Source organism: Pleurodeles waltl, chromosome 1_1, assembly GCF_031143425.1.
Source record: "Pleurodeles waltl isolate 20211129_DDA chromosome 1_1, aPleWal1.hap1.20221129, whole genome shotgun sequence".
Taxonomy (NCBI): domain Eukaryota; kingdom Metazoa; phylum Chordata; class Amphibia; order Caudata; family Salamandridae; genus Pleurodeles; species Pleurodeles waltl.
Window position 1 is genome coordinate 124,141,135 of NC_090436.1, and position 13,846 is coordinate 124,154,980.

Sequence of the window (13,846 nt, forward strand, 5' to 3'; positions counted from 1 at the left end):
GAAACAAGACTTTGCCAAATGGTCCCTACTAGGCCTGTCCATGTGGGGCAGGACACAGGCGGTCAGAATGGTCACCTTACCACGCTTCACATACGTGCTAGGCATGCTCCCCCTACAGATACCTCTTTCCTCACTCCAATTAATAGACGCATCCATAAGGGCCTTCGTCTGGGGCTCCTCACGCCCAAGACTGAAACCTGCAATAATACTGGCACGACGGCTCTACGGAGGATTAGGACTACCCTCGGTAGAACAATACTCTCTGGCCCTACAACTCTCACAGCTAATATATACACTTCCGGATATAGCCGATCCACCGCAATGGGTGATTAGAGAAACTCTTATATGGACAGTATACGGAGATGGGAGGAACATACGCTGACCATGTTCCCTTAGTTAACCCCATCCTCAAGGCTACAAACACAGCGTGGTGCAGAGCCCATCGACTACTAGGAGTACACCCCTCCCTGCATACTCAGGCTCCCATAGCAGGGAATAAAAGCATTAAAATAGGAGGGAATATTCTCAGATGGCCCCAATGGTCGGAGGCAGGTATCCACAATATATCTCACATAATAGATGGAGATAGCTTCCGCACATTCGCCTCCCTCCAGGAAGAATTCGGTATCCAAAGTAACCAGGAGTGGCGAGATCTACAGCTCAAACACTGTATGCGGAGAACATTAGGAACCCCCCCGTGGATGCTCAAAACCTCACCCATCGTCACCTATCTTCAGAAATGGGGCCGACAAAAAGGCGTCTTGGCTGGCCTCTATGCCGAATTAACTAACCACCTTTACTCTCAGCCTTTACTTGAACGACTACGCTTAAAGTGGCAGGATATACTAGAGATAACCTACACGGATGAAGAATGGCCAGACATACTAGAAGCCCTCGACAGGGGCGTACGTGAAGCACGCCTGAAATTTTGTCTATTTAAAATCCTTCAGGGGTGGTACTGGACCCCCGTTAAACTCTTCAGGGCAGGGTTGATACCGCACGCGAACTTTTGGAGATGCACAGAGCCATATTGTGACCAACTTCATATTTTATGCCACTGCCCAACGGTACAGTCACTATGGGACGCGGTACGCCTCGCCTTATCGGACTTCATACAGATACCAAAACCGACCCCACCAGCATTTATCATTCTACATGACATTCGCCCGTATCCCTCCCTATCGCGGGCACATAAACGATTAATTCACACGGCGCTTGCCACGGCCAAAATATGCATACTCCGGCACTGGAGATCTAGCATTGCCCCCACACCCATAGAATGGATGACGGCCATGTATCAAACGGCTACCCATGAACGAGTGATTTATAACCTACAGGACCAAGCAGAACAATTTGAGGAGGTCTGGCGCCCATTCTTGAAGAGATCATGAAGCGGCTGGTGGATGACCAACGGATGACCAATGTTCAATGATCAATGATTAGGGAATATCAATTACCAATCACCCTCTGAGAATCCTAGACCCCGGAAACACATTTAATCTCCTACTGTCCCCTCTCTCTCTCCCTAGCTACGCTATCCTCTCCCCATTCTCTCTTTTTTCTCTCCCTCTATCAATCCACAGGCCTCTAATTTTGACATATGCCTGAGACCCTGAACTACCCAACATAGTAATACAAGTCGCTTCCTAACACAAACAAGGACTGAGAAATCAACTCATATAAGACGTAGACACTCTATAACCGACCTCACCATATCTAACATACATACTATCTACCCCTAGATAATAACTTGCTACAGAAGGAGAAGTACAGAACGATCTACTCTTAGGCCTGAACAAGCTAGTCTCAGGATACAAAGACCCCCTGCCAACCTCGAGTCTCTTCATCTTACATCCCCCCGCGATTACCCTTCCTCTTTCTTCCTCTTTCTTCCCCTTCTCTCCCCCTCCCCATTTCATATGACTATTTCGTCTCTCCCCTATACCAAGATCAACCCCTCCCACACAACCCTATCCTCGCTCCCCCTCCCCTTACCACCCCCCCCACCTGTTTTCCATTTTTCTTCAAAATAAGGGTACAAAACTCAACTATGTAACTGGAATTTTTACTTACCTGACAGTACATGCATATATGCTCACAATGGAAATAATTGTGGTAAAAGAACAAAAACAATGTTTTGAAAGCTAAACAATTTGTTTATATGCTGTATGTACCGCCTTATATATTCTTAATAAAACTTTTGAAACTTTAAAAAAAAAATACAAAATCTGCTTGCTTTCATTAGTGGAAGGCATGCATATGTCATGCCTTTTCCGGTGGTTAGCCCTCCTCGAGCGCAGTGACCAAGTACTGAAAGGCTTGCTATTTTCCATCCGAGTTGAGGACTACTTTTTCTCTTTTTTCGCAGTGCGATCTCGCTTGTTTAGCAGCGCGATCGCGCTAGTTTTTTTTTCCATTTAATGAGGCAAGAAAAGTCCTTTTGGGAGTTTACAACTGCTAATAGCTCTAACTCGGAGAAATGCGAGCCGCGTTGCATTGAAAATTCTAGTTTATTTTGAGAGGGACAGTACCTGCACTTCTCAAGAAAAACTTAATGCGTTTCATTGGAGAGTACTGGCACTTCTCAGAAACAAGCAGGTACTCTGATAGAGAGAGTACCTGCACTTCTATTTTTCCATTTCAAGCACTGAACATAACATAACATATACAGGCAAATTCTCTTAATACAGAAGCATGTGCAAAAATGGCAGAATGTTAAATGGAGTACAGTGGAGCCTCTGAGGAAGTGCTCACCGTGAACGTGTTACTCTGGTATAATGCCTTGCATGATTTTCCTTGTAGCCGCAGACAGTGAGACAGTGCATCTCCTTAGAGACTACATTATTTTTCTCTAATATTGATAGCACTTTTAATATAATTTTGCTGCACAAAGATGTCCGACCTTCCCTTCTAGTAGGGCTTGGAAAATCAGAAATGGTTTTGATCAGCTCTTTGGGATGAATCCCAATGGCTGAAATAGCATTACTTAGTAGTTAAAGTCCGATCAACGAAAGCAACATTTTTTTGTTTCAAAGTGATCCCTTAATTTCTTAACATGCATAGGGGGTTATTACAACTTTGGAGGAGGTGTTAATCCGTCCGAAAAGTGACGGTAAAGTGACGGATATACCACCAGCCGTATTACGAGTCCATTATATCCTATGGAACTCGTAATATGGCTGGTGGTATATCCGTCACTTTACCGTCACTTTTGGGATGGATTAACACCTCCTCCAAAGTTGTAATAACCCCCATAGTCACTTCCTTAATGGTCGGAATGCTTCTCCAGATTATTGCCGAAGACAAAAGTGCCATCTTGGAAAAATATAACAACTAGCTGATTCCCCAACAAATCAGTGAGCAACTGCTGAAAAACTGATGCTATGGAGCACAAACTGATAAGCAAGTGGCTGAAGCCATATGTACCAAGTAACATAAAAAAAGAAAAATCTGGAATTTTCTCTCAACTTGATGACAGGCTGCAGTGATATAAAGCATTGAGAAACAATTGCCACCTGCCTATGGCACACCATCTCTGAGAGGTTTGGCCATGGAACTTGCTCTCCACCATATCTTTATTTAACTGTCTCAGATCACTGCAGAGTCTGATCTCCTCTTCAGCCTTACATTCTACAAAAACAAAGACCATTCCATAGTCTCAAGGTGTTCATCATAACTGTCCCCACAGAAAAACATCCACATATCTTATAAAATGCTAATGCTATCTTTAACATACCATTGGAGAAAGCCCATTCTTTTGATTTTACCCATTCTTCTTATCAAAGGAAGCAGCAAATGCTAGAATCACACGATATAATAGTGTAAGGTTCTTCTCTTCTAACCCTATAACCAATAAGTAAAGATCCACAGCATTCTGATTCATTGAACAATCTTGTCAAGAGCTAATTGAGGATTGTTGCCACGTTCTCTGATTCCATAACCCAATCTGTAAGATGTTATAGCTGATGATATGCAAGAATTGTTTTGCATTGGAGTAGGGTGCCAAACAGCCTGTGATTTTGCAACAGTATTCACTATCTTTCTTAAAAGTTCAGACTAATGTTGATTCCTTACAGCATCAGACGGTAATAGCCACCTTATAAATATCTTTAGTTAGAGGTGCTAAAGCATGAGTTAAACCATACCATGACATGCACAGAGAATCACCTTTCCCTCTCGCAACGTCTACCTTTCTGCTGAGACGTGGAAATGAAGGTGTTTCAACTTTGTAAGTGCTTAGTGCCATTTATACTTCAACATATAGGGGGTCATTCTGACCTCGGCGGTAAAAGTCGCTTACCGCCGGCCAGAAGGCCGCCATAACACCGCCGCGGCCGCGGTAAACCGCCACGGTCATTCTGACCCGCAACTGGCAAACCGCCAAAAACCTGACATCCACAAAAGTCCGCCACACCAAAGGTCAGCGGGAAACTGGCGATGACCAAACCTCCACCGTCACGCCAACAGAAATACGCCCATACCATTCCGACCCACAAATCCCCGCATCGGTATTCCATTGGCGGTACACACCGCCGCGCTCAAAATACACACACCTTTACAAAACACTACCACATTGGATAATTAAAAAAACACACACCTGAGACACATACACACACCACTCCCACACACCCAATTAAATATAAAACACACACCCACATCACCCACAAACCCCTACGACCACAATTGCGAGTGAACGACAGAGAGAGAGAGCACAGCATAGAGTACACCATCACACAGAGGCAAATCACAACATCACCCACACAATTTCCACGCACAAAACACCATACACCACCACACTCACCACACTCTACAATACATACACCACCCCTCACCTCATCCACACCACCCCATGGCACCCCAAAGACACCCCAGGTTCTCTGACGCAGAACTCAGGGTCATGGTGGAGGAAATAGTTTGTGTAGAGCCCCAGCTCTTCGGGGCACAGGTGCAGCACACCACCATTGCCAGGAAGATGGAGCTATGGAGCAGAATAGTGGACAGGGTCAACGCAGTGGGACAGCATCCACGCAATCAGGACGACATCAGGAAGCGGTGGAACGACCTACGGGGGAAGGTGCGTTCCATGGTATCAAGGCACAACATTGTGGTGCAGAAGACTGGCAGCGGACCCCCACCTACTCCCCCAGAACTCACAGCATGGGAAGAGAAATTCTTGCACATCCTGCATCCTGAGGGCCTCGCAGGAGTAGGCGGAGGAATGGACTCTGGTAAGTCAAATCTTCACTACTCCATTCCCCCCACCCCACCTGCATGCCAAATCATATCCCCACCCTCACCCCCACCCCCATCACACCAACTCCTTGCAAATGGCTCACCATCACATCCCACCCATCCCAAAACCTAGCCCTGCGTGCGTCCCCAAAGCATGGACACCCATCCCCAAAGCATGCCCACTGCACACACCCATCACCCCCACAAGCCACCGTCACAAAAGCCTCCACAAGGGAATGCCAGCACTGGGGGACACGGCCACCCACCCATTACACGAAATGCCACACACAGAAGCAATAACCATACTCTTATACCCCTGCAGGACCCGAATGCCACGACACCGCCACGGAGGGTCCAGAGATGTCCATCCCACCCCCAGAAGAGGCCCCCAGTGATGACAGCAGCTCTGTCTCCCTGGACCCTGATGACCAGCCCGGCCCATCGGGGACCTCGGGACAGTCGGTTCCCCACAGACAGCCACAGGCTACACCAGACCTAACCCCCTCTGGGAACACCAGCACAGCTCCCACCCAGCGGGCCCATGCCTCTGTCTCCAGGACACGTCAATCAGCAGTGTGTCCACCACTACAGGGCACCCAGGTTGACCCACCACCCCAACAACAACAGGGACCTGGGGGCAGTGGTAGTGGGCACACCGTCCAGGGGACAGAGGCCCAGGGAAACAGGGGAACTGGGAGGGCTGCTGTGCGACGGGGGGGGACAGGCCCAGGGAACCGACTCTCCAAGAGGCCCTCTCCTCCATCATGGGAGCATACCACCACTCCCAGGAGACGATGGCTACGGTACTGGCCAGGTTCCAGGAGATCCAGGTCATGCAGGAGCAACAGTCCATGGGGTTCAGAGAGGAACTGAGGAACATTAGTTCCGCAATGGGGACCATCGTCGTGGCCCTAACCCAGATAGTCACCACATTGCGGGACCATGTGGCACCACAAAGGGCCCCTGTCACTAGCCTGGACCAGGAACAGCCTACCACCTCCGCCGGCGCTAGTGGACAGGAGGCCCCCACACAACGACAGGCCACCAGAACCTCACCTCCTGCAGAAGAAGAACCACCCCGCAAGCGGAACCTGAGATCTCACAAGAAGACAGAGTAGGATTGCAAGACCCCCGCCAGCAAACAATACCCCCTGATGTCATCCCACTGTCCCACATTGTCACCCTGTCCAACCCTGAACTGCCCCTGCTCCATCCTTCCACAGGCATATGGATAATTCACCTGTGCGACTGAGAACTGGACTCTGCCATGGACATTACTCCACCATCACCCATCCCCGTTTTACAATCATGTTCCTTAAATTTAGCACTTGAATTAAATCACTTCTTGCACTAAAAAAATCTGGAGTCTGCTTGTATTTTGAACAAATGTATTAGACATAACGGTGCCAAAATGTGCAGTTACATTGTGATGACAACATACCACTGTCACACAGCTGTAGTCCATGGGCAAACAAAGCAGAGGTCACGCAGTGGGGCCCACAGCTCTGAAAACGGAAGGGAAAGCCACAACTCAGTTAACAGGAACTGGGGGGGAACTCAGACAGTAGAGAGGCAGGAGACTTTAAGTAAATGTAAAATGGTGTGGTTGATTCGTACCTGTGTGCTACTGAAAATACTGTTGTATCACTGTGTCCCTGTTGTCTGTGTCGTCCCCGTCGTCCTCCTCCTCTTCACTCTCCACAGGCTCCACAGCTGCTACAACACCACCATCTGGACCATCCTCCTGCAGGAAAGGCACCTGGCGTCGCAAAGCCAGGTTGTGAAGCATACAGCAGGTCACGATGATATGGCACACCTTCTTTGGTGAGTACATTAGGGATCCCCCTGTCATATGCAGGCACCTAAACCTGGCCTTCAGGAGGCCGAAGGTTCTTTCTATAATCCTCCTAGTTCGCCCATGGGCCTCATTGTAGCGTTCCTCTGCCCTTGTCCTGGGATTCCTCACTGGGGTCAGTAGCCACAACAGGTTGGGGTAACCAGAGTCACCTATTAGCCACTCACAGTGTCTCTGTAGCTGTTCCATCACATAAGGGATGCTGCTATTTCGCATGATGTACGCGTCATGCACTGACCCAGGGAACTTGGCATTTACATGGGAGATGTACTGGTCAGCCAAACAGACCACCTGGACATTCATAGAATGATAACTTTTTCTGTTCCTGTACACCTGCTCACTTCCACTGGGGGGAACCAAGGCCACATGGGTCCCATCAATGGCACCAATGATGTTGGGGATATGTCCAAGGGCATAGAAATCACCCTTCACTGTAGGCAAATCGGCCACCTCAGGGAAAACAATGTAGCTCCGCATGTATTTCATCAGGGCAGACAACACTCTGGACAAAACCTTAGAAAACATAGGCTGAGACATCCCTGATGATATGGCCACTGTTGTTTGGAATGATCCACTTGCCAAAAAATGGAGTACTGACAGAACCTGCACCAGAGGGGGAATCCCTGTGGGTTGGCGAATGGGGGACATCAGGTCTGGCTCCAGCTGGGAACACAGTTCCTGTATAGTGGCTCGGTCAAGTCTGTATGTAAGTATGACATGTCTTTCTTCCATTGTCGACAGGTCCACCAGTGGTCTGTACACGGGAGGATTCCTCCATCTCCTCGTAAGTCCCAGCGGACGGTGCCTAGGAAGGACAACATGGAGCACAGAGTCAAGCAACCCACAGGTACGTAACCACAGCTTGCACATTACACGATTCGCTATGCATTGAATGGCTTGTATGAGTGGCAATGCAAGGCCTAGGCCTGTGTGACGCCGTAGAAATTCAGCCATGTGGTCCCTTGAAATGGCAGCTGCCTGACCTGTGAAGTGTGACAATGGGATGTGAGGTCAATGCGCTGGCATGGCACCGTGGCGGTAGGCGGTCGAAGACCGCGGCGCAAAGCAGCATTGGTTAACATTGAACCCTATGGGTCTCAGCAGCCAATGACGATGTGCGCCGGCGGTCGCGGTACGCACCGCTGCGGTACGCACCGCCACGGGCGTGACCGCCATTTTCTACTTGCTTAATCACTCGAGACCTGATCATCCACAGGAGAGGACCTATACTGCAAGTGCTGCTGTGAACTCGGTCTGGAAGAGACAATGGCTGCTGCGACTGGGGAAAGGGCCCCTGCCTTCACATCTGAGGAATTGGATAAACTTGTTGATGGGGTCCTCCCCCAGTATGCGCTACTCTACGGTCCTCTAGACCAACAGGTAAGTACACTGGGAGCACGTAGTATGGGCTATGCCTGTGTTGAGTGGGGTGGATGTAAGATGGTGGGGAGGGGAGCGAATGAGGAGTGCAACGCACGACAGATGAGAGCATGTGCCACATGGCAAGGTTGGGGAGGGGGGGCCGCGCACATCGACCATGCAGAAAAGTGATGATATTTATTTTTACACTTGTACATGTCACATAGGTCAGCGCCCATCAGAAGATCGACATTTGGTGTGCCATCGCCAAGGACGTCCGGGCCCTGGGGGTCCACAACAGACGGGCCACCCACTGCCGCAAAAGGTGGGAGGACATCCGCCGCGGGAGCAGAAAGACCGCCGAGGCTCTGCTGGGGATGACCTCCCAACGTAGGAGGGGTGCCAGTCGTCAATTGACCCCCCTGATGTCCCGGATCCTGGCGGTGGCCTACCCCGATTTGGATGGGCGCGTGAGGACATCACAGCAGACACAAGGGGGTGAGTATCAGCACATTCCGCTATATTAGCGCACAGTGGAGGCGTCTGGGTAGGGGAGGAGGGCTGTGGCTATCTCTAGGCCAGGGCGGTTTCTGTAGGCTAGGCCCCTCCGTTAGACATGGCCCTGTGCCCCGCCCCCCACCTCTGTAGGGTGCTAAGTACAGCTATCCATGGCCCGGGCTCACCTATGTGTGCATTTGTCGTCCATAGACTTGTAGGCCAAGTCACTAGAATTGAGTAGTGTACCCCGAGTGCGCGGCGTAGTGCAGGGGGCTTCTGTGTTTGTCCTCTCCGCCAACGGTGCCGCCAATGGATGCACTCAACATGTCTTTCTTTCTTCTCCCCCCCCTTTTTTTGGTTTTCCTGTTCATGTGTGCATTAGCATCATCAGGCGGAGGAGAAGTGGCATCGGCGCACGAGGGAGCTGCATCTCACATGGCCCCGGAGGGCCCTGCAACAGATTGGGGCTTAACCAGTGAGACGGAGGGCGAGGGGGGCTCCACAACGGGGACCCGTGGAGACATCAGCGACACCGACACGTCCTCGGAAGGGAGCTCCCTTGTGGTGGCGGCAACATCCGTGCCCACCGCAACAACAGGTACAGCCGCCACCCAGCGCACCAGCTCCGCCCTCCCAGCAGCCCCTCAGCTTTCGCCCCATGCCCGCTCGGCCAGGAAGCAGGCCATCTCCTTCGCCCCTGGCACCTCAGGTCCTGCCCCAGTTACCCCTGCTGCCCTCAGTGCGGAGATCATTGACCTCCTCCAGACGCTCATTGTTGGGCAGTCTACCCTTTTGAATGCCATCCAGGGGGTGGAAAGGGAGGTGCATCGGAGCAATGCATACCTGGAGGGCATTCATTCGGGTCAGGCTGCCCATCAGCGATCGTTCAACGCTCTGGCCTCAGCACTGACGGCAGTAATTGTCCCTGTGTCTAGCCTCCCCCTCCAACTTCCTCAACCCAGTCCCACTCCCCTGTTCCTCTGCCTATCCCAGACACACCTACAGACCAGCCGGCACACACCTCAACACCCAAGGGAAGCTCATCCAGACATAAGCACCACAGATCACACAAGCATTCACCCAAGCAACATCCACATGCAGACACGCCAAACACCCACTGCCTCCACTGTGTCCCCCTCCTCCTCGTCTCCCTCCTCCCTCCCTGTGACGTCTCCACTCACACCTGCATGCACACCACCATCAGCCAGTACGTCCATCACCACCACACCCACCAGAACAGTCCGCACACGTGCAGTCACCACCCCCACTACCATTTACACGTCCCCTGTGTCCTCTCCCAGTGTGTCTGTCACCCCCTCTTCCAAACCACACAAACGCAGGCAGCCACCCACCCAACAGCCATCCACCTCACGACAGCCTCCGTCACAAGCACCTGCACCCAAAGACAGCACACTTGACTCTCCTACAACCACATCCTCTTCCTCCACTCCCATACCCACTACAACTACCCGTCCCTGTCTTTCTAAATTGATTTTCCTTTCCAACCTTGACCTCTTTCCAACAACTGACCCACCCCCTCCATCTCGTAAGACTCCAACCAGCACCTCAGCCACCACAAGCCCTGCACCTACAAGGACCATCGTTCAGGGCTATTGGAGTCCACCAGCTCCTAGGGCAGGAACATCGGCCAGCAGCAAAGGGATAGCCAGCCCACCCCCTGGGAAAAGAAGCAAAAAAGGCAAGGGCCGGCGCCACAGGCCTGAGACGGCTGCCCCCAAGGACACCAGCCTTGCACCGTCACCTGGCCCATCCACCAAGGGAGGCAAGGGCCCCAGAGATTCGTCCAAGGTGGGTAAGGGCCCCAGAGATTCATCCAAGGGAGGCAAGGGCCCCAGAGATTCTTCCAAGGGAGGCAAGGGCCCCAGAGATTCTTCCAAGGAGGGCAAGGGCAGCAGGGCGAAGAAGTCCGACAGCAGGCGAGCTGCCCAGGGGGGCCCCACCAGCCCCATTTGGGGTGTGACGGAGGACACCCCCGGGCCCAGTAGTCCAGCACAGGAGGGCCCCGCAAGCGATAGGTCGGATGGCGACTGAGTGGGAATGATTGCCCAGATCTGGTTCCCTAGGAACACAAGACAAGCACCGCTGAACAGGGCCCTGCCAAGAGAAGCACCGCTGAACAGGGCCCGCTGTGAGAAGCACCGCTGAACAGGGCCCCGCCAAGAGAAGCACTGCTGAACAGGGCCCCGCCAAGAGAAGCACCACTGAACAGGGCCCCGCCGTGAGAAGCACCGCTGAACAGGGCCCCGCCGTGAGAAGCACCGCTGAACAGGGCCCCGCCAAGAGAAGCACCGCTGAACAGGGCCCCGCTGTGAGAAGCACCACTGAACAGGGCCCCGCCAAGAGAAGCACCGCTGAACAGGGCCCGCCGTGAAAAGCGCCGCTGAACAGGGCCCCGCCGTCTCTGCACCGCTCCGCTGGGCCCTTCCTGTCAAGCACCGCTCCGCTGGGCCCTTCATCTCAAGCACCGCTCCGCTGGGCCCTTCATCTCAAGCACCGCTCCGCTGGGCCCCGCCGTCTCTGCACTGCTCCGCTGGGCCCTTCCTGTCAAGCACCGCTCCGCTGGGCCCTTCATCTCAAGCACCGCTCCGCTGGGCCCCGCCGTCTCTGCACTGCTCTGCTGGGCCCTTCCTGTCAAGCACCGCTCCGCTGGGCCCTTCCTGTCAAGCACCGCTCCGCTGGGCCCTTCCTGTCAAGCACCGCTCCGCTGGGCCCTTCATCTCAAGCACCGCTCCGCTGGGCCCCGGCGTCTCTGCACCGCTCCGCTGGGCCCTTCCTGTCAAGCACCGCTCCGCTGGGCCCTTCATCTCAAGCACCGCTCCGCTGGGCCCCGTCGTCCCTGCACCGCTCCGCTGGGCCCTTCCTGTCAAGCACCGCTCCGCTGGGCCTTTCCTGTCAAGCACCGCTCCGCTGGGCCCTTCATCTCAAGCACCGCTCCGCTGGGCCCCGCCGTCTCTGCACCGCTCCGCTGGGCCCTTCCTGTCAAGCATCGCTCCGCTGGGCCCTTCATCTCAAGCACCGCTCCGCTGGGCACCGCCGTCTCTGCACCGCTCCGCTGGGCCCTTCCTGTCAAGCACCGCTCCGCTGGGCCCTTCATCTCAAGCACCGCTCCGCTGGGCCCTTCATCTCAAGCACCGCTCCGCTGGGCCCCGCCGTCTCTGCACCGCTCCGCTGGGCCCTTCCTGTCAAGCATCGCTCCGCTGGGCCCTTCATCTCAAGCACCGCTCCGCTGGGCCCCGCCGTCTCTGCACCGCTCCGCTGGGCCCTTCCTGTCAAGCACCGCTCCGCTGGGCCCTTCATCTCAAGCACCGCTCCGCTGGGCCCCGCCGTCTCTGCACCGCTCCGCTGGGCCCTTCCTGTCAAGCACCGCTCCGCTGGGCCCTTCATCTCAAGCACCGCTCCGCTGGGCCCCGCCGTCTCTGCACCGCTCCGCTGGGCCCTTCCTGTCAAGCACCGCTCCGCTGGGCCCTTCATCTCAAGCACCGCTCCGCTGGGCCCTTCCTGTCAAGCACCGCTCCGCTGGGCCCCGCCGTCTCTGCACCGCTCCGCTGGGCCCTTCCTGTCAAGCACCGCTCCGCTGGGCCCTTCATCTCAAGCACCGCTCCGCTGGGCCCCGCCGTCTCTGCACCGCTCCGCTGGGCCCTTCCTGTCAAGCACCGCTCCGCTGGGCCCTTCATCTCAAGCACCGCTCCGCTGGGCCCCGCCGTCTCTGCACCGCTCCGCTGGGCCCTTCCTGTCAAGCACCACTCCGCTGGGCCCTTACTGTCAAGCAACGCTCCGCTGGGCCCTTCATCTCAAGCACCGCTCCGCTGGGCCCCGCCGTCTGCACCGCTCAGCTGGGCCCTTCCTGTCAAGCACCGCTCCGCTGGGCCCTTCATCTCAAGCATCGCTCCGCTGGGCCCTTCATCTCAAGCACCGCTCTGCTGGGCCTTTCATCTCAAGCACCGCTGGCCCATTGGCAGGGCGGATCTGTGTCGGGCAGGGCTTCACGAAGCACTCTGGGCACCATGCCTCCTCCATAACCAGTGGAGTCTGTAATCCACCAGATGGACTGTGGCTTTGCACTCCCCAGGATGGTACAGTGGGCAATCCACCCACTGAAAAGACTTGTGAGACTGTGGCTTTGCACTCCCCAGGATGGTACAGTGGGCAATCCACCCACTGTAGAGACTTGAGAGACTGTGGCTTTGCACTCCCAGGATGGTACAGTGGGCAATCCACCCACTGTAGAGACTTGAGAGACTGTGGCTTTGCACTCCCCAGGATGGTACAGTGGGCATGGAAGCCCCTCGTGGATCTGGCGTCGTGGACTCATGTGGCTGAGGTGCCCCCCCTTCCCTTCCCCCTGAGGTGCCTGTGGTTTTATTATCTGATGCCCCAGCAGTGTTCTCTCCAATGGAATCGGGTCTTGTGTGTGGGCTTTGCCCATGTGTTTATGCACATTGGCCCACGAACAATGTCATGTAGCCAATATGTGCTGGACTTTTGGACTATGTATACATTGTTCATGTTGTGATTTATTTGTTTTAAAAATCTCATATTTCACTTAAGTTCAAATATGCTTTAATATACTTCTATTTTAATGATAATTTTATTTTGTCTTTGAATTATTCCGGGGGTTTGGGGGGTGTAACTCTGACTTGTTGCTCTGCATTGGTGTGTGGGGATTTGGGGAGGGGGGGTGTTGCGCATGTGTGTGCCTGTAATCTTTTCTCCTCCCCCCTCCCCTGTGTCGTAGGTGCAGTACTCACCGTTGTCTCCTGCGGCGGCGTTCGTGCTCCTGGTAGAGGAGCAGGTAGACAATCGCTGGTAGGATGTTTAATTCGGGTTCCATGCTGTCCAGATTCCTCGTGGAGTGTATAGAGGTGAGCGTTTTCCCGTTCG